The sequence below is a fragment of the Rattus norvegicus genome, chromosome 1 (genome assembly GCF_036323735.1).
Source record: "Rattus norvegicus strain BN/NHsdMcwi chromosome 1, GRCr8, whole genome shotgun sequence".
Classification (NCBI taxonomy): Eukaryota; Metazoa; Chordata; class Mammalia; order Rodentia; family Muridae; genus Rattus; species Rattus norvegicus.
This window is the reverse complement of record NC_086019.1, coordinates 127464606-127485245: the sequence shown is the minus strand read 5'-3', so window position 1 is coordinate 127485245 and position 20640 is coordinate 127464606. Positions and strand designations below refer to the sequence as shown.

At 50.1% G+C, this 20640-nt stretch overlaps 1 protein-coding gene across 11 annotated transcripts in view; it reads right to left on the bottom strand.

Annotated features, from left to right (window-relative positions):
* Positions 1-20220, bottom strand: part of Apba2 (amyloid beta precursor protein binding family A member 2) — a 233099-nt gene extending 212879 nt beyond the window's left edge. For 5 of the 11 annotated variants that reach the window (XM_039092570.2, XM_063275551.1, XM_039092563.2 and 2 more), the window contains exon 1: positions 19604-19741. The gene's annotated coding sequence lies outside the window, so the exon portion shown is untranslated. Of the gene's footprint in view, positions 1-19309; positions 19475-19603; positions 19742-20038 lie in introns of those variants that run through there. The other 6 variants (XM_039092566.2, XM_063275521.1, XM_039092568.2 and 3 more) reach the window with 4 other exon arrangements.
* Positions 20221-20640: the final 420 nt, after the last annotated feature.

Below are 20640 nucleotides of genomic sequence, written 5' to 3'. Positions count from 1 at the left end.
TGAGGCTAGCCTGGTCTACAAAGCAAGTTCCAGGACAGCTAGGGCTATACAGAGAAACCCTGTCTTGAAAAACCAAAAGGAAAAAAAAAGAAAGAAAAACAGACAAAAAAATGGATGATGGTTCCTGAGGAACAATACCCAAAGTTGACCTTTGACTTCTGACCTCTACAGGCACATAAACACAAGCACACGTGTACACACCAAAAGGGATTAAAAAAAAAGAGGGAAGAAGAGAATGAAGGAAGAAGGGAAGCAGACATGGCAACACTGGCAGGTTCAGCCAGGAAGGAACCACCTCTCAAATAGGTTATGGGCAACAAAACATGTCTGGGGCCACGGAAGCATCGGGGGTTGCTCAGCAGTTCTATTTCAGGAAACCTATCACAAATCAGGTATTGAAAGAAGATGAGAAAAAGGAAGAAGGAGAAAGAAGAGAAGAGGAAGACAAAGATAAAGTGGAAGAGGTTGGGGAGGTGGAGAAGAAAAGATTGATCAGGAGTCAGAGAGACAGACACAGATGAATGGACTGACGGACGGACAGACAAACAGAGCACAACTACAAAGACATCAATTATAACAGGAAAACATTCTCTACAACCCTGGGGACCAGTTCAAAGTGACGGCATAAACTCAGAGGCCAGGGTGCAAAATGAAAAGTCTGTGAACACAGGCAAGGCCCCCACAGAGGTGGACACACAGGGTGCTGCAGGCTGTATGTCCAAGCTCAAGGGGAGGAGACCATGAAATCAGCCCCAGTGGGAAAGAGTTCCACGTCTCTGACTCTGTTTTTTTTTTTTTTCTTTTCTTTTCTCCCCCCCATGCACTGAATTGTATATATGTAATAACTAAAAATAACACTTTTAAAATAAAAATGTTCTCTTACCAAAGCTGCTTGAATGCTAAAAGTGAGCTTGAAGCATAGGAAATTACCTATATTTGATCACCCTGACATGTAAAAATAACAGTTTCATATGGCTCCATCTAATTTTGCCAAAACTCCAGAGAAGTGGTAAGACCTGTTTCCTCTAACAGGCTTCCAGGACAAGAGAGGGAAACCTGACTCACCCAGGGTCCCTATACTAGCCAGCTTTCAATCCCAGTAAGGAAAGCACTGGGAGAACCAGCTCACAAAGGAAATTCTGGCCCTGGTTCTATGGGCTGCACCCCATAAGCAAGCAGATGCATCCATTGCTTTGGGCCTCTAGTGGATGTGCCAGGGGCACTCTAGGGCAAACTATTCACCTCATGCCCAAGAAGACCAAGATAGAAGAAGAGGCCACGAGTCTCACAATCCCCTTTCAAATATCAGCCTGCCTCCAGTGACATAAGGGACTCTCATTTGGGCCCTCTTCTGAAAAAGCCCACATTACCTCCCAATAGCAGATACTGGGATGAGCCTTTAACACATGGGCCTTTGTGTTTCATTTATCCAAACCATCACAGTCCACAGTGGAATAGGTTTTCTCCCTTCTAAGGAGCATATTTCCTATCCTAACCCATCGCCAGCATCCCCCGTCCCACGCGACACAGCAGCATAGACCAAGTCCCACGTCACTCAGCACTCCCATGATCTCTCAAAGGGTGCCGCAGGTAGGAGGAACCAACTGGAGCCTTCACTGTCACCTAGCCAGGATGCAGGGACAGCTCGGGTCCCTGGCAGGCCCAGCTGACCTTCCCCTGAACCAAAGCCACCCTTCAGACTGCACAACCGGTCTGAGCCTGTTTAAAGGCTTCTTCTCCCTCCCACTTCATCCTGAGCCTCTGCTAAACACATAGGAGGTGACCGTTATGGAGGTTAAAGAACTGAACCTAACTTCTGCAGCCCAGGGTTTTAGCTACTAGGCTTGATTTTCAGGCAGCCCCCTCCTTGGGAACTAAACAGAGGGAGATCAGTGTGACCGTGGACATAAATCTCTGACACCAGATCCGCCCACGTAGGCACTCAGTTTCTTCTGCCTTCTTGCCGGACCATCGACCACACATCAGTCTTTTGTCTACTGGGATCGATACTTAAAAAAAGAAAAAAGAAAGACCCCTGTGGCCCCAGGGATTAATTATAAGAAAGAAGCAGAGGTCAGAGACACAGCTGTCCAAAGTCATCAAAAAAATCAAAAGTGACCATACCCTGAGTGGTATGGGCAGAGTGGTACAATTCCCCAGGCACCCAGTGCCAGCAAGGAGGGTAATAGGCTCATGTGGGTGTGCTTATTTCTCTTGACGATGATTTCTAAGTAAGGAGAGAGTTTATCAGAGAAATTCTTTTCAAGCACGCAGATACTTGGGGGCATACAAAAATATATACCCTCAATGCTGTTATTGATTGAGCCTTTCGTGCCCACCCCCAAAGCACCAATGTGCTGAAGGTTTTTCTCCCAGTGCTCTGGGATGGAGATGACCAGATGGGAGGGCTCTGACCTCATTAGTGGATTCATCCATTAAGGTAGCAACAGTTCAGGTTTCAGGGGGACAGACAGTATTCTAAAAGCAAGCTCACCCTGTGCTTCTAGAGGACAGAGCTCTGTCTGACATGTGCCCTTCTCCGTGATATCCTGCCTTGCCACCAGCCCAGAACAATGGGACCAGAACCATGAGTCCTCTCCTCTCTCCTTCTGAATTCTCTCTGCCTCTAAGGTCTGCTTCAGATAGTCTGTCACAGAGATGGAAATGTGGCTAGCTCAAACACTAAACCAAACACAGCCCCTGTTTTCTTGGAAACAACATGAGAGACCATGATGGCCCAGCTTAGACGCTGGAGCTGAGTGATGTTAAGAGCTAAGGATCTACTGCCAAGGGCAACGGGACTCAATCTGACTCGGTATTTTAAGAGCTTTTAACGGGGGTTTGGGGATGTAGTTTTGTTTTCTGTGGGCACATATATATGCATGTGGTGTGCATGTGCTTGCAGGTACACAGGCACATGTGTGCATGCATGTGGTGGCCTGAGGCTGATGTCAGGTGCATTTCTGATCACTTCCTACCATATAGAGAAAGATAGGTCCTGTCCCTTGAACCTCCCTGATCTGGCTAGTCTAACGAGTCAGCTTGCCACCAGGGATGATGCCCCCACCTCCTGAGTGCTAAGGTTACATTTGAGTAGCTGTGTCCTCCCAGCATTGATGTGACCTCTGAGGTACTGGGTCTTCGTGCTTGCTCATGTTTGCACATGCTTGCCTAGCAAGTGTCTGACTCCATGAGCCATTTCCCCGGCCCCAGTTTTATGGTTTTTGAAGGCTAAGACTTACAGGAAAATGACAATATGCTTATCATGATTTATGAAGCAAGACTGGTCCATTATAACTAATTAAGCCCTTTCCCAAAACGTCCCTTTTCTGTTCCAAGTCCCTATCCAGAAAAACCACATCACACTCAGTCATCTGCCTCCTTGTGGCTGTGACAGCTATTCAGCCCTTCCTTCTTTCTGATGACCTAGAGAAATGGCTCTCCACCTTCCTAATGCCACAGCCCTTTGACACAGTTCCACCTGTTGTGGTAACCCAACCATAAAATCATTCTGTTGCTACTTCATAACTGTAATTTTGCTATTGTTATGAATTGTAATGTAAAGATCTGATATTCAGGATCTTTGATATGGGACACCCCCCAAAAGGGTTGCAACCCACAAGTTGGACTCTTAAAGACTCCAGGGAGGTAGCATGTCGAATGTCACTCAGCTGGAACTTGGGTAAAGGGGTTCTCTCTCATGTTTGCACAGAGATTATGGGTCTAGGAAGAGAAGCCTCAAGCCCCCTTTCTCATCACATGCATGCATCACCAGGCATGCATGCTGTCAGTGATTCACCGAGGATGCTGACCTGGGCCACTGGCTGGAGCAAGCAGCATCTCAGTCTCCCTTCTGCGCACTGGGCTTTGGCAAGACGTTTCTGTGTGAAGCCCACTCCTGAAGTGTATGACCAATGCCACCTGCTTTGCTCCTGTCATCAATGGCTACCCCGAGCATCCACCCTGCTGTACCCCGAGTTTGACCTTTTATCTACCTATATGCTAACACACATCCAAAGCTCCCTGAGTGCAGAAACCAGTCTTCCTTACTCTGCCTTTGGTATCACTGAGTTCTTCACTACAGGTGAGAAGTCTTGGCCCTTAGAGAGGTCAACACCAGCTGGAGTCTGGCTCCTCTATTGTCCAGAGCAAAAACAACTGCTGGTAACGTAATAATCAGAGAAGGGGAAATGAAAAAGGACTAACATTCTGGACCATTCCATCCCTCAAGTTTGATCAACAGTCTCCATGCCAACAGATGCAGATGGAGACCTGAGACTGAAAGGCCAAGTGCACTCAGAAAACGAACTTTCTACACTCAGTTCTAGCGCTCTGTGTGTGTGTGTGTGTGTGTGTGTGTGTGTGTGGTCAGTGTGTGGGTGTGTGCACATGTGTGTGAATGGGTGTGAATATAAGTGTATGAATGAGTGTGTGAGTATGTAAGTATGAGAATAAGTGTGTGCGCACAAGTATGTGAGTATGTCAGTGTGCATGTACATGTAAGTGTGCGGGTGAGTGTGTAGTGGGTGTGTATGTCTTATTCATAAAATCTCAGCCATGGTCAAGGCAACATCAGGACCCCTAGAAGTAGAAGACCATCCAAATCACAAGCATGGACTCTTGTGAGTATACGTCCTAAGGAAGAGAGCTGCGGGGTCTCTCTGTGTAGGCTTGGCTCCCAATGGCCCTAGGTGTTCAGGCACTAAAAGAGTCAGCCCCAGGTCCCAGACCTTGGGCATAGTAGCTCATTATTCTGCATGTTCAGGGGGACAATGTGAATGTTCTTTCTGAGCCTCAGCCATACTGACTAAATGATTGTACTTGCTGATACCAGGGCTGGATGAGAGCCCCAGAGTGAAGCCAGGGACACAGTGACTTCTGTCACATGCCACTATCTTATTTTATTTGATCTTCTTTGAACAACTGCAGAAGAGGTTGCTGAAGCAGAACTATGCCCACTCCTTGAGTGCCAGTGTGGCAGACCAGGTATGTAAGTGGAGAAAACAGCATTTGACTTGTTTACTGGGCAGCTACTGAACCCAAGGCAAAGCATGGGTTGTTGAGAGTCAGTGAGCAGCCCCAGCCATGATCAGGGCAATGGGTAGTGCAAATGCAAGTGAAGATCATGTCAATGGACAGTAGGAAGAAGCACGCATAGCCCTTGGTTAGGGTAAGGAGGCAAGAGCCTCCCTCTCCACCAAACAGCTATTCGCTTCCGAAAAGTCTGACATTCAAGAAGTCCTTGCACGGTGATGAAAAACACAGATGAGATCAGACATCCCACAGAGGGAAAGAGGATGCACATGTAATCTGCTGGGATACTAGGGTCAAAGTGAAATGAATGAGTGTCCAGCCGGTCTATCACCACATCTGGAGAAGCTCTGCAGGAAGGAGAGCATACAGTACATCCCCAGACACAATGCCACCAGACACCACGGCAGCAGAAATGTCATCAGACACACCACAGCATGGCCATTGCAGTCCATTACCACCAGACATACCACAGAGGCATCACCATGGTCACAATGTCACAAAGACACATAACAGCACAATAGCCATAGTCATAGTGTCACCAGAGGCAACATGGCATGGTCACTGAAGTCACAATCGCCAGGCACACTATAGCAGCATCACCGAAGTCACCATGCCACCAGACACACCACAACATGGTAATTTGAGTCACAATGCCACTAATCACATCACAGCAGCAGACTCACCACAGTTACCATGCCACCAGACACACCGCAGCACGGTCCCTACAGTCACAATGTCACCAGACACACCACAGCAGCTCAATGTCAAGATGACAGGAAATACCAAGGACGTATGGAAGCACAGTTGAAACAAGTGTAAGAGATCATCCCTGTATTGTTACACAGGGACCTGGAATCTGCAACCAGGACTGACACAAGCCACCCTTCAGAGCATCTAAGAGGCACATTTCCTAAGGATTCATCCAGACCTGCCACCACCAAGTGGTTAATTCCCAAAGCCTAGCACCGTAGGCTCACACTCAGGAAACGGCACCTGTTACCATCCCCACCCAGAACCAGGTTACCTACTGGGTTTGAGGAGCTGGAGAACTAAGGCCAGACTGGGGAAAGCCGGGAGAAGGGTCATGAGGACCTATGACATGAGGTCAAGTCCTGGCATAGGCTCTCCTACCTGCTTCTGCTATCCCTAAACCTTGACCCCCACCTTCTTATCTTTCCTTATGTAGAGCAGGACTGATTCAGCACCAGATTCTTGTAGCCAGGAAATAGTAGCAGTGTGGGGGTTTCCCATGACCAAGTGTGTGTGTGTGTGTGTGTCACACACACAGAGGCACCTCCATCCTTGGGATCATGGGATCTTGGGACCACTGAGCTCTGCCTTTTTCACAGGATGTTAAGGAGGAAACAAATGCATGTACACAGTGAGCCTCTCAGAGCAGGGTGGACACACAGAATACCAAAGCCTTTAATAGCCCACCGTGGACTCCACAAAGGTATAAATAACCCTGGGCCATAGTGGTACTCTTTCCAGCCAGCTTAAGCCTGTGAAATCAGTGTGGCCAGGACTGGCCAGGGTACCCTCTACAGTCATGGACCTGTAATGGGTTCACAGCCAGTATACGGGAACTAAGCACAGAACAGGAAGGGCTGAAGCAGAGTCCGGTGCAATGAGGGGTTTGATATTGTGTAGGTGCATGAGAGGGGTCTCCTGAATGCCTATGCTTGGCTCAAGAGGCTGGGACAGTGTTAGGAGGTAGTAGGACCTTTAAAAGGTGGGGCCTAGTGTGAGAAGCACACTGTAGATATGCTCTTGAAGGAGAAATGGAACTTCATACATACCAACAACAACAACACTGTTCCTCTCCTTGCCTCCCAGCCCCCCTGACACTGGCAGTTTGCGCCTACCACAGTTCCCCGCCCACATGCTGCTGCAAGCCAAAAGCAACAGGGTCAAGGGACACGAAGTGAAACCTTTGAAACTATGACTCAAAATTAAATGATCTTTCCTCTTATTGGATTGATTGTCTTGGGAATTTTGTCATAGCAACAAAAAGCTAACACAAAGTGCATTGGTAGAAGAGTGGTCATGCCAGGGAGATACACAAAGAGGGTGGCACCTCTGAGGATCTGGGGTGATGGGCTCTGTTCTTAAGGGAACTTCCTCCTATGATCCCTGGACCACAAGGGTGTGGGGCTGACCGAAGGACCATCACTGGAAATGTCCCGTGCAGTTAGAGGAGTTGCCCACGCATTAAGTACCTGATTACTCTTCTTCAAGCCCTTGGATTCCTGCTCAATGAAAAACCAATTGGATGCTTTGACATTTGGGTTAATCGGGTCTGGTTTGCTTTAGGAAGAAGCTGGCCTTTGGAGAACACCCATCCAAACCAAGCTTTCTGCTACGTGCAGAAAGAAAAAACTCACGATGTCTAAGTTACACATCCACACAACTAAATCTGGAAGGATCTCAGCGCACTGGCTGGTTTGCCTAGTCTCCAAATGCAGTCGGTGTCTACATACGAATAAGCACCCATTGTGACGGAAGAATTTATCTCACGTTAAGCAGATACGTTAAGACTCTGGTCACTGCAGCAGTAAAAATAAGCCAGTGGTCAGTCAACTGAAGTTCTCCATGGAAACTCAAAGCCGTACACTACTCTACTTTAAATGTTTTATTGAAATACAGTATGAGGACAACAAGTTCCACATACCATACATGGGACATACTAGCCCCCAAGGAGGTCCATTTCCGTCCTTTGTGACCCCATATGCCATCTTCAAGGACAGCAAGTGACATGCATGGAGTTGCCCGTTGAATGTCATGTAACCCGACTCGTGCAGCGTAGGCTAGGACTTAGGACTTCGCTCGACATCGTCTGGAAAGATCCACCTGTCCCACGACACACACTTGCAAATTCTCCATTCCCCACTTGCTGCACTGTATTCTGTGAGAGAACTAAACTCAGCCTCCTCATCCTCTCTTCTGCGGATGGTTATGTGGTTTGTCCATGGGCTGACAGTCACCACCATGCAGAGGTGGACACCTGCCTGTGTCTCTCGGCAGCTGTATTACAAATCATCACGAAACAGAGTAGCTTAAAAGACGTTACGTTCTCACAGTTCTTGATAGGTGGATGTGATGGTCTCAGCAAGGCCATGACCTCTTCAGAAGGCTCCTGGAGACAGTCCATCCCCTGCGTCATCCAGTTTTTTGTGGCTACTGGTATTCCGTATGTTGCAGCTGCCTCATAGCAATCTATAACTTTACCTGCATATTGCCCTGTCTCTCTGTGGCCAGCCTCCTTGTGACTCTGCTCTAAGGACCCTTAGAGTACTATTCAGGGGGCTCGCATTTACAGACTCTGAATCAGTTTGTAAATCACTATAACACTGAGGGCAACATCCATGGGGGTTAGGACACTCGAGTATTTGGGGCCCCTGTACATGCTGCACATTTGCTGGCATTGATCTGCTCATGAAACTGAACATGTGAGTTTAACTTCAGCTGATACTGGGAGATGCCTTCCTCAGGCAGCTGTGAGGATTTATTCCTAACAGGCCAATAGCAATTCCCATTGCTCCACAGCCTCCCTACGCCTATCATTGTGTGCTGTTGATGGCAGCCAGCCTGGTGTATGTGGGGTGATATGTGTCAGCTATGATTTGCTTTGCATTTCCCTAATAGCTGAACAGAGTTTGGAGCCTTGTGTATGTGTGTGAGTGTGTGTGTGTGTGTGTGTGTGTGCATTGTGTGTATGTGCATGTGTGTGTATGTGAGTGTATGTGTGTGTGAGAGAGAGTGTGTAAGAGTGTGTATGTGAGAGTGTGTGTGAATGTATGTGTGTGAGTGTGTGTGTGTGCGCATGTGTGTATGTGCATGTGTGTGTATGTGAGTGTATGTATGTGAGTGTGTGTGTGAGTATATGTGTGTGAGTGTGTGTGTGAGTGTATGTGTGTGAGTGTGTGTGTGTGAGCATGTGTGTGAGTGAGTGTGTGAGTATATGTGTGTGTGAATGTGTGTGAGGTATGTGTGTGAGTGTGTGTAAGCGTGTGTGAGTGTGTATGTGTTTGTGTGTATGTGTTTGAATGTGTATGTGTTTGAGTGTGTATGTGTGTGTGCATGTGTGTGAGTATATGTGAGTGTGTGTGAGTGTGTGTGAGTATGTGAGTATATGTGTGTGAGTGTGTATGTAAGTGTATGTGTGTGAGTGTGTGTGTGTATGTGTGTGTGAGTGTGTATGTGTACGTGTGTGTCTGCATGTGTGTGTGAGTGTGTGTGTGTGTGCGTGTGCGTGTGTGCATGTGTGTGTGAGTGTATGTGTGTGTGCGTGTGTGTGTGTGTGCATGTGTGTGTGTGTGCATGTGTGTGTGTGTGTGTGTGTGTGTTGGCATTCATGCACTGTGCATATATAACATCCTCTATCCCTTTCCCTATGTGGTGGTCTGGCTTTTTTTTCTCATAGATTATAGAATGCATTGTTGGATTTACGTGTTTGTTACAATACACTCCACTGAAGGTGTATATGCAAAAGAAGAAAAATCAAGGTGCTGAGGGCTGAGATGTAAGGTCCGAGCAGTCAGTTAGCATTAAATCTAGAAAATGAATATCCGTGAAGGACTCCAGGTGAGCACCAGCTTAGATGGCTTCCAACGAGGAACACAAGTGACAACGCGCTGCTCACTGCAGAGAACTGGGTGAACAGGACAAAGGTGAGCCTCCACCTAAACCTGGAGACCAAAGCTAATGCCACTTAATGAGGGATGGCCACTACAAGAAAAAGTAAGGCTTGCATTTCCACGGACATGTCTGACTTCTGTGAGTCTCTCCTGGTTCCATGACAGGGGCTGACAGCACAGCAGAGGCCCACGTCTAGAATAAAGTGTTGGTTTCCACTACAATCACCCCAGTGTGGGCACTGCAAGGTAGCAATAAAACAGTTCTGCTGTGGTCTGTGAGAAATTAACTGCACCATGCTGTCAGAGAAGGTGGACTGGAGACCCAGTCAGTGGGAACTGCAGTGGAAACCACAAGTGTCTGTTAAAAAGGAGGTGGAAGGTTCTCCATACACACACACACACACACACACACACACACACACACACACACACACACCAAGTGCAGTTTCCCTCAAGTGCCTGGGAGTAAAAGCAGCCAGAAGGAAGATGAGAGCACTACAAGCCTCGTGGGAAAGGATAGGGCCCCGCACCTCCACACTAAGCCAAAGAATAGGACAGGCTGGCTGCATTTCCAAAGATGGGCACCTTTGCAGCCCGGACTGTTGGTGCCTGGCATGCTGGAGGAAGAGCAGCCCAAAGAGAATAATGGCTGCTTCATCCAGCAGAAACTAAAGGGAAAGAAGAAGCTGCAGCCCTCGTGTCTCTGGGCTACGAAGGAGGCACTCGAACATCCTCTCACTGCTGTGAGGCTGATAAGGATGGGAACCCAGGTCCCACCCAGCAGAAGGGCTCAGGATGGCTGACCACAACCACAGCTCTGCCTTGCCCCAAGCCTGGGCCATAGCCAGCCCAGAAGCGGCAGTGGCCAGAAAGCCATGGGAGGCCAGGAGATTGTCACCTGTGTCCCAACCAGGCCAAGGCTGGCTGCCTACAGGCAAAGAGGCGCTCAGCTGATACATCTTGCTGCAAGTCTGTCCTGAGAGCCACCGTCTCTCAGCGGACAACTGGAAACATATTTCCTGGGGTCTACACCCAGCCTAGGGTAAGCCAGACAAAGCTGCGCAGGTTAACTCTGTGTGAGCAAATTAATAATGTGATGTATGATTTGTCATAGATCTTGTCGTGCCTGTAGAAGTACAGGGGCAATTTCATCCAGCAAGCCTATAAATCTCTAAAGGGTGAAATTAAACATCCATGCTCATGAGGCTGGGATGCAGCAGCCACGGCCTCCTACAGAGTACCCTGGGGAAGGAGGGGGACCTGGGCAAACCTCTTATCCTCAGAGAACCCTTTTGGTGAACTTAACATGGCCTCAAGCCCCCAACTGAGCCTTATTCTGCCCTACGTTTCTCTGTGTGTCACCTCACCTGTGGATGTGACCATCGTAAGGCCCCTCACAGCCATTCACCCATGATTCTATCAGGTCTAGAGGCAGGGTTCCAGAAAAACCCACAATAGCTTGCTCTGTAAACTGTATTATGATCACTCCATCTGCTCTGTTCCCAACCCCTCAGGACCACCCAAGGCAGTTCCAGACCTATCAGTCAGGATGCATAAACAATGTGCACCCATCTGGGTCCTGACCTACACAGAACTAATCCTAATGCCAGGAAACTCGCCCCTCCCCTGTGCCCTGGATTCCCCACAAAGGATAGCCCTTCTGCTCTAAAAGGGCAAATTCAGCCCCTTCTCTAGAATGAGGTCTGTGAACAGCCCCACTCCACCCCTGACACTGACACCTCCCAGTTTGTGAATCCCTGGGAAGACCTTGGACCTAAATCTAGGACTGAACTCTGGGACCATGAAACACTCTCTAGCAGCCTCCCCCACCCCCACCCCCATCCCTCCTCATCCCACCCTATGCCAACTTCATAGAGCTCTACATAGGGAACAGAGAAGAAAGATTCAGCAAGAACTCAGAAAATATCCATTGAATAGGTGGGTGGGTGGGTGGATGGATGGATGGATGGATGGATGGATGGATGGATGGATAGAGCCCTCAACAAAGGGACTTAGAGGCAACTAAAGTAAAGCATTTGACTCCTCGGTTTGAGCATAGAGAAGTTCCTGTGTATCCAGTCAATGACTGATAATGGTTAGGTGAGAGGCTACCCTTAAAATGCCCAGAACCTTTCTTATGCCACACTTCCTTTACTAAATAAATATCATATATGATGGATAAATCAAGAGACATATACACAGACTAAGGGCATGGTTTCACAAAGCAAAGGGTGGAGAACATTGTCAGTCCAGGCCCCCTCAGAACAGTCTTCCACATGGGATTAATGCAAGCTGGGGATGAAACTGCCCCAGGGAAGAGCAAGTCAAGTACGATGGCGGCTTCCATCTCCACTGCCGATCAAGGAAAGATCTATCTGCCTGTGATCAAGGAGAAAATCAGTACTTGCTAAAATGGAATTAATTTCAAAGCTAAAATCTGCTAATGCCCAGGACTAAGTCAAGACTGGCAGTTTCCAACACAAAATATCACAAGGACAGGACCCCAGAACCAATGGCAGCCCACACGCACAAGCTGCAGTGCCCTGGCACTCAAAGAGCAGAAAGTGTCCCCAGGGGAATCTTTACCACAAAGTGAGACATCTAGCAGGGATGTGGGTTAAGAAAACTGACCATACTCAGTGCCATTCCCTGGAGAACAGATACCGAGACGACTCACTTCTGCCTCTGGGGCTCAAGATCTGTCAAGATTCCACAGCTGGAATCAGTCCACAGGTCACTCAGGCAGCAGGTACCACGGTCACCAACCAGAACCCAAGGTGGTACCAGGTACCTGAGACATGCAAGGCAGGAGTTAGATATCTATCTCTCTCTCTCTCTCTCTCTCTCTCTCTCTCTCTCTCTCTCTCTCTCTCTCTCTCCCCTCCCTCCCCACCTCTCTTTCTCTCTCTTCTCTCTCTCCCCTCTCTCTCCTTTCTCTCCTCTCTCTCTCCTCTCTCTCCTCTCTCCTCTCTCTCCTTTTTCTCTTCTCTCTCTTCTCTCTCCCTCCCTTCCTCTCTCTCTCCCTCCCTTTCTCTCTCTCTCTCCCCTCTCTCCTCTCTCTTTCTCCTCTCTCTCTCCTCTCTCTCTTCTCTCTCTCCTCTCTCCTCTCTCTCTTCTCTCTCCCTCCCTTCCTCTCTCTCTCCCCTCTCTCTTCTCTCTCCCTCCCTTCCTCTCTCTCTCTCCCCTCTCTCCTCTCTCTTTCTCCTCTCTCTCTCTCCTCTCTCTCCTCTCTCTCCTCTCTCTCTTCTCTCTCCTCTCCCTCCTCTCTCTCCTCTCTCTTCTCTCTCTTCTCTCTCCCTCCCTTCCTCACTCTTTCTCCCTTTCTCTCTCTCTCCTCTCTCTCTCCTCTCTCCTCTCTCTCCTCTCTCTCTTCTCTCTCTTCTCTCTCCCTCCCTTCCTCTCTCTCCCTCCCTTTCTCTCTCTCTCTCCTCTCTCCTCTCTCTCTCCTCTCTCTCTCCTCTCTCTCTTCTCTCTTTCCTCTCCCTCCTCTCTCCCTCCCTTTCTCTCTCTCTCCTCTCTCTCCTCTCTCTCTCTCTCTCTCTCTCTTCTTCTCTCCTCTCTCTCTCCCTCCCTCCCTTTCTCTCTCTCTCTCTCTCTCTCTCTCTCTCTCTCTCTCTCTCTCACACACACACACACACACACACATGCTCACACGCTCACACAGTACGTGTACACCCTGACCTATGACTATACTGACTGAGGAACCTGTGCACACATTCAGATTCCACCATCACTCTGGCCAGTGAGGAAAGTAGTGCAGATGCATGTGTGTGCCCTGCTCAGGACAATCCTAGTCACACTGGGGGGAAGACAGCAGGCCGGGCCCACTCTCCTGAGCCTCCGATTCCTCGCACACATCCCACTCCACTCTTCCCTACCCGTAACAGCTGTCACCAGCTCTGGATAATACGGACAGATGTGATAGCACATGGCTCACTTACTGCACCAAAAGACCTAGAAACCGTGTTTTATGTGAACAACGCACACGCTTGCTGTCAGAGAGATCTGAGGAATCCATCATCCCTAAATGCACGCACTCACTCAATTGATGGCTCTCCTGTTTGGGAAACAATAAATTCCTCAAGAAAATTGCTAATCAAACCAACTGGGAAAAGCCATAAACTATATATATTTTTAAATTAACAATGCACACAATGGTTCAGAGTCATTCATATTTAGCGTTCCCTTGCTGGGAATCAATTCCAGGAATATAAAAACCAAACGAAACACAAATAAAACACAGGCGCGTGCACACACACACACACACACACACACACACACACACACTCACACCAACATCTAAAGATGTTTGCTCAGAGGTGGCTGCGTGGTTCCAAACCAAGCATGCCCTTCTGCCATTGATTCTGGAGACCAGAAATGCTGAGTCCGCCACGTTCACTTCAAGTGTAAAATGGGACACCTCGGGTCCCACCAATGGCAGCTGTCCTGATGCCCAACCCCCACCTCTATGGCACTTGACTTCCCATCCATCAAGCAATAGATTCTCCAAACACATTCTGCAAACTAACCCCGTGTGCACTGGGGATAGGGAAGGGTCCTAGTCAGGATCACCCAGTTTACAATATCCCAGGAAATGATCCTCCCCATCCTGAGGGACAACAGGAAGGAGATGTGACACACACCCTCCAAGCCCTGAGGCCAATCAATTCCAGTTTCCAGGTCCTCAGTTTCTCACCTGCAAATTACAGCAAGACCAGCCACTTCCAGTGAGAAAGAAAACCATTTAAAACAGCAGTCACTGAGGACCAAAGCTGGGTACACGAAGCTGTCCCAGGCAGGCTCACTTCCGCTGGCTTCTTCCATCAAACTAGCTTCAGAAGCTGGAGTACTTCAGCCTCTAGGAAACACGTCTGTAGTCACTCAGTGTGGGCATCTCAACCACAGACTTTTATCTTTCTCGTCTGATCTTGAAATCACAAAGCAGCAGATGGGTCTTACTTTGGATTGACACTTCAGAGTTTAGAAAGCATCTAGGCTAGGTTCTCTTAGTGGGCTGCCACTGAAACTCAGAAACCTCACTTCCCCAGTCAAAGAGGAAAAAGCCACAGTCGGCCCGAAGCCATAGAGGCAACCCATGAAGCCACTGCTATCATAACAGAAGCTTACATCAATTCAATATTGGCTTCCATTCATGCCTCAAAACAAGTCTGGATAGAGAGAGAAAGGCTCCAAGGCCAAAAACTTGAACATGCCCCAGGGACAGAGGCATGGGCAGGCTGGAGTCAAGTTCCTGTTATTCTAGAGCCCATCCTCTCTTCCTACCTCCATTTCCTCGGGAAACCAGGGCAGCTCAGAGGTCAGAACACTGGCAATGGAGTCAGGCAAGAAAAGGCATCCAGCAGGGAGAGTTGGCCAGAACAGACAGGCAAAAACCGAACACCCTTGAGACACTGGGTCTGACAGTGTACAAGACAGGTTTAGAAACATCCAGTGAGGGAGAGAAGATCTGAGAGACGGCTCAAAAAACCAGGGCACTTAACACTAAGCCACCCGGTTTATATACCCAGGCAGAAAGAAAGGCCTTCCGAGTTGTCTTCTAACCCCCCCAACAGGTATTTAAGCACACACACATATACATATACATATACATATACATATACATATACATATACATATACATATACATATACATATACATATACATATACATATACATATACATATACATATACATATACATATGAGTTACTAAAATGTAACAAAGAATGATGGGGAACAGAATAAAGTATTAGGAAAAAGAAAGAAAAAGAAGGAAGAGGAGGAGACGGACGGAAGCAAGAGGGCCTGCCTCCCAATGCATTGCTAAGGAGGCATCTGTAAGAGCAAGAAAGGCTAACACTGGTAGCACAGGGGTGGGGGCCGGGGGAGGGGGCTGCCTGATTGCAGACAATCTAAGCCAATAAAAATTCAAAAGGACCTTCAGTGGGGAGCCAGAGGGTCCATTATGTGAGCTAGATTAACCTCCCCACCACATTCTAGTCTCCATAAAAAGCAGGCTAGTAAGGTCCAGTACTGTGGCTCTGCCCTGTCACTGACCTCAAGATCTTCTACTAGGTTTCAGGATCCAACTATGAAGACCATTGGGTTCCAGTCCCTAGCTATAGGGAAAAGGCAAAGACAACGATGCTCTTGGGAATCAGGCATCCATTCATCCCACAATAGCCCTGAGGATCTGATGTGTGCCAGGCACAATTCTAGATGCTAGGGATGCACAAGTGAGCAGTCTTGGCATTTGAGTGAAGAGACAGACAAGGAACAATGAGTACTGTACGTACAAGTGAGCCGCTGGGTATTAGGTGCTAAGGAGAGACACAAGCTGCATTCACAATCGGGAAGCGGTGCCGACGCATGGAGGGGGGTCAGGGAGCTGGTATATAAACAGACAGTGGAATAAATCATTGAACAAGCCAAGCAGGCATCTGAGGGGGCCACGAAGTGGACGTTAATGCTCTGAGGCATGAGCAAGCCTTGAGGTCAAAGATGAGAGGGAAAAAATCCTACCTTAACTGGGGTCATCAAGGATGGACACTCCGACCTGGGCCAAGGTGGAAGACTGTGACGGAATAGGTGGTAAAACAAGGGAAAATCAGGCAGGGGCTATCTACCGGGAGCTGGGCAGCCTTGAGGGACGGTGCTTAGGGAGAGAGAACTACAGAAATCAGTAGGTGTGGAACGGGGCAACAGGGAATCGTTGACCACTTAGGAAATGAGACAGCCTACCTTCCATTGCCCCAATTGACGAAGGAAGACCAGTCTCAAAGTTCAACCCTAGGAAACCCCAGGGCAAGCACAGAAAGCGAAACCCAGGAGTGGTAAGCTTTCTTGGTGAGTTAAGGCATTTGCTGTGTAGCCTGATGAGTTAAGTTCAATCCCCAGAACCCATGATAGAAGCGGAGCATTAACTCCCATAAGCTGTCCTCTAACCTTTTACTCTGCGGCACGTGTGTGTGTGTGTGTGTGTGTGTGTGTGTGTGTGTGTGTGTCCACCACCTCACAAACAAACGTGAAAAATTAACTGTCACAAAACCACACTCAAGCCTAACCTCTTCAGATGGGGCTACCCATCTGTAGCACCCACCAGTGGATAAAGTTTCACAGAGCCTAACAGTATGACCTTGAGAGTGCTGTCCTCCTAGGGTTCCCTTGAATGTCGGGACAGGGACAGAGTGAGGACCAGCTGCAGGAGAGGCGAGAAGCCAGTGAGTGCCCATGATGCTGACTCAGCCGGCAGGCTGCTTGGAGACTCCTGCTGGCCCTGGCCCAGCTGGTGGGTGGGGCATAGCAGAAGAGGAGTTGGAGGAGAGAAGCCCCCCTGAGAGCTACCACCTAAACATCTTCCAAGGGAATGAGTAAGCACCACCTTGGCCCCTAGCCCCTGGACCTTCATTTTGAGTATAGCCTATGTCAGAAATGCCAACCAGCAGCCACACCACCCCTCATCAGTGGCCTACATGCCTCTCACCCTCATCACCAGCAAGACAAGGAGCCACACGGTCCAGGCTGCCACCATACCAAGGGCATAAGCTGTAGGGCAGGATATGCAGATCTCTGCCATTAGCTTTGGGAGGCCCTCCAGGCCAGAGAAGCCTGTTCAGAACTTCCACACCCTTAGGTTCCTAGGATCGTAAAGAACTACTTTGTGTATCTGTGGAGACCCTCACCTGTTGAACCACATATTCAGAGCAGAGGACAGACAAGAATGCAGCAGTAAGTTGAGGACTAGAGGATTCCTTTGTGGTCAGGTACTACTACCCCCAATTGCCCCTCCAACGGGGCTCAGTGACCAGTGCTCCATCTAAACAAAGCCTGGTAAATGCCAGCCTCATTAATGTGTTTTTCCTCTGAGTTCCTCAGTTTTGTCTAGGAAAAGTCAAGGTGTTTTTAACACCCCCTCTCAGCCTCCAGGGGTGTGATTGGTGTCTTTTACAATTATCTTTTATTTTTATCTGGCATTTCTTAGCTCAGTTGGCAAATTGGATATTTATGCACCTCCATTTCGCAAACCATCCCTACCAATTATTACTGTGAAACTAATATTTTATTCAAAAAAAAGGAAGGAGAAAGAAAAAGGAGGCAGAAACAAAAGGGTGTACTTCAGAACTATCCCAGGGATGGCTATGCAAACTAGTTAACAAGCTACCACTTGGGTCTGGGGTTGGCTCGCAAGGGAAAGAGGAAGCCAAGCAGAAGCTAATGGTCCTCAATGTCAGCTCCTTTCAGCATGAAGACTGGCTCACACCCACTCACAGACCATCTGATTCAGTGGAGTCCAGCACCCAAGACGTGGAAAAGCAGCAGTGGGGTGAGTCTACCTGCTGCCTGACATCAGAGAGATGACAAAAGCTGGGGTGCTGGCCCATTGCTACACCCGGCTCAGAGACTGTCCCAAGGGCAAGCAGACAAGGGCTTGATGGTGTCTTGGAAGGAGAGATGTTGGCACCTCCAGCAGCGTACAGCCAGTTCCCCTGATCCACTAGTGCCTTCCACGTGGCTTGGAGTCCCTGCAGGTCCCATGTCTGTGTCACTCACCCCTCTGTGCCACAGCTCTAAAGCTCAGGGGACCCTCTGCAGCACACTATGGCCACCCAGCAGGGCAAAGTCATCCAGCCACTCTGAATTGAGACTCCTACCTCCAGTCCTGCTCACCAGGAAAGCCCCTGCCTCATCTCATTGGAGGGACCCTGCCCCAAAGGAGGACTGTCCATTGGTTCTTGGCACCTGCAGATCTGTACTTCAGAAAAAGTTGTTCACTTGGACCCTTAAAGCTCGTGGATCTTTGTTTCTGAAACCACTGTCCTTTCTCCAATTCACAAAGGAAGAAGAGGTCTTGTGGTCTAAGAGACCAGGGACAGATCAGCTCAGAGATGAGGAAAGGCCAAAAAGAACAGTAAGCGAGGTTTAAGAACTTCACCCTGCACAAGGCCTGAGTGAGCTGCTCTATTTAAATTCGGATTTAAGTTTGGCCTCTGTCAAGTCACATACAAATAGATAGATATTAAAGAATTAAAAAGTCTTCCATAACTAAATTCTAAGTTAAGACTAGCAGGCTTTATTTAAGGCACCTACAGCCAGGGTAGGCCCTTGCACAGTCCCATTGGTACCCACTCCTATGCCTACTCAGGGGAAGTTCGCCCACAGCTTTGGCACATAGAGGCCTGCTCCCCATACTGCCCCGTGTGAAAACAAGGCTTGGAAAAGCTGGGCTCGATGTTCCCCTTCATCCTCCATAACCCAAGTCCCCTTGCCAGGCTCTGCCTGCCAAGAGGAAGTAGCCAGACCGAGGGGCATGTCCCCGCCGCATCCCCCCCAGAGAATATGGGGTGTGGAATTTTTAACGGAGTTTCTCCCCTGGGCCTCATTATAAAGGGAAAGGGGAGGGGGGATATAGATCAAAGACCGGTTGCCTGGAAGCAGCGAACCTAGCAGCGACCCCAAACTCCCGAGTTGCCGCCCAGCATCAGGACTTGGTATCAGTGCCAAGCAGCTCCCCCCTGAACCCCCTCCCACCCGGAACGCACTAGAAGCCTGGCCAGCGTAGAGGGACCCGGACGAGTGACTATCTCCTCTGGCCATAGACCAGGTACCCCCTCGCCGCCTCTTTGCAAGCCCCTGATAACCTGGCCGCCAGCTGATCCCTGCCGCGCCCGACCGCTGGTCAGTAGCTGGGAGGGTCCGGCGGGTCCGGAGAGAGAAGGGCGCTGGTCCGTAGCACCCCCCAGGTCCCAGCGGCGGCCCACTCTATCGACGATGCCCCTCAGCCGCTCCAGAGCTCCACACGGTCCGAAAGGGAGCGTTGGGACCACAGCATCCGAGCCCCCTACTGCGCCCCGGCTCCCCCCCCCCCGCCCCCCGCGGAACCAGGCAACCCAGATTGCTGCCGCGGCGACTCGGGCGCCCCGGGTCCCGCTTACCTGCGGCCGCGCGGGTTGCGCGATGCGCCGCCGCCCCCGATTGGGTCGGCGAGGCCGAGAGCCGGGCGCCGCCGCAGCTCTTTGTGAGCCCGCGCCGAGCCGCACACCGAGACTGCTAATGAGCCCGGGAAGCTGGATAGCGGCGGGCGCGCCCCGGACGCCGCGCACGGCACGCAGGGCCGCCTCTACCGGGCGCACGCGGCGCGGCCCGGGAGCACCCGCACCCACACCGCCCTCGCCACCGCCACACCGGCCGCCCCCGCTCCTCCTGCGCCGGGCCACGCGGGATGGGAACGCTTTCTAAAGAGACCTTAGGGAATCAAGAGATTCAAGACCGCGCGGCCACGCAAAGCGCAGACAAAGATGCTTCGGCGCCGAGCGCGGAGCCTCCGGGCGCGGCGCAGGGAAAGCGGAGGGGACAGCGGGCGAGCCCACCTGGGACCTGGGTCCTTGGGACACGGGCTGAGGCCGGCTTTACGAGTCCCGGTGGCGCTTTGGGGAGCACACAGATTCCTGGGAGTGTGCTGGGACCGGCCGATTGGGGAGCCTTAGTAGTCTGGTCCCGGGCAAGCAGAACAGGTGAAAGCGATGCTGCCGGTGCCCGCACCCTGCCCCTGACGCCGCGCTGCCCCCTGGCGGGCTCTGGAGAGCGTGCGGCGCTGAGGGGCTGCGGCGACCGCGCCCTGCTCTGCCAGCTCCGCTCTATGCGGAGCCCCCATCTGAATCCTTTGAATCTCTAGGGTATTGCGGCCTCAGAAAGCCTTTCCTGAGGGGCAAGCCTCGCCCAGCTTCCCCACCGTCGATCCCAATAGGCATACTGGCCACAAGGTCTTCTCACCGTGTCCCTGGGACCACCCAGTGTCTGATACCTACCTGTGTTGCCTAGGATGTCCAGAATGGAGAGGCCCTCTAACCCCCAGTACGCACGAAGAGAACCAGTTGCCTACCTCGCAATAGAAACAAAACCGAAGTTCTTGAATGTTGGGCCTTGGTGTCACCTTTGACCTTTCACTCAGTCCTGCGCATTCGTGGCAACT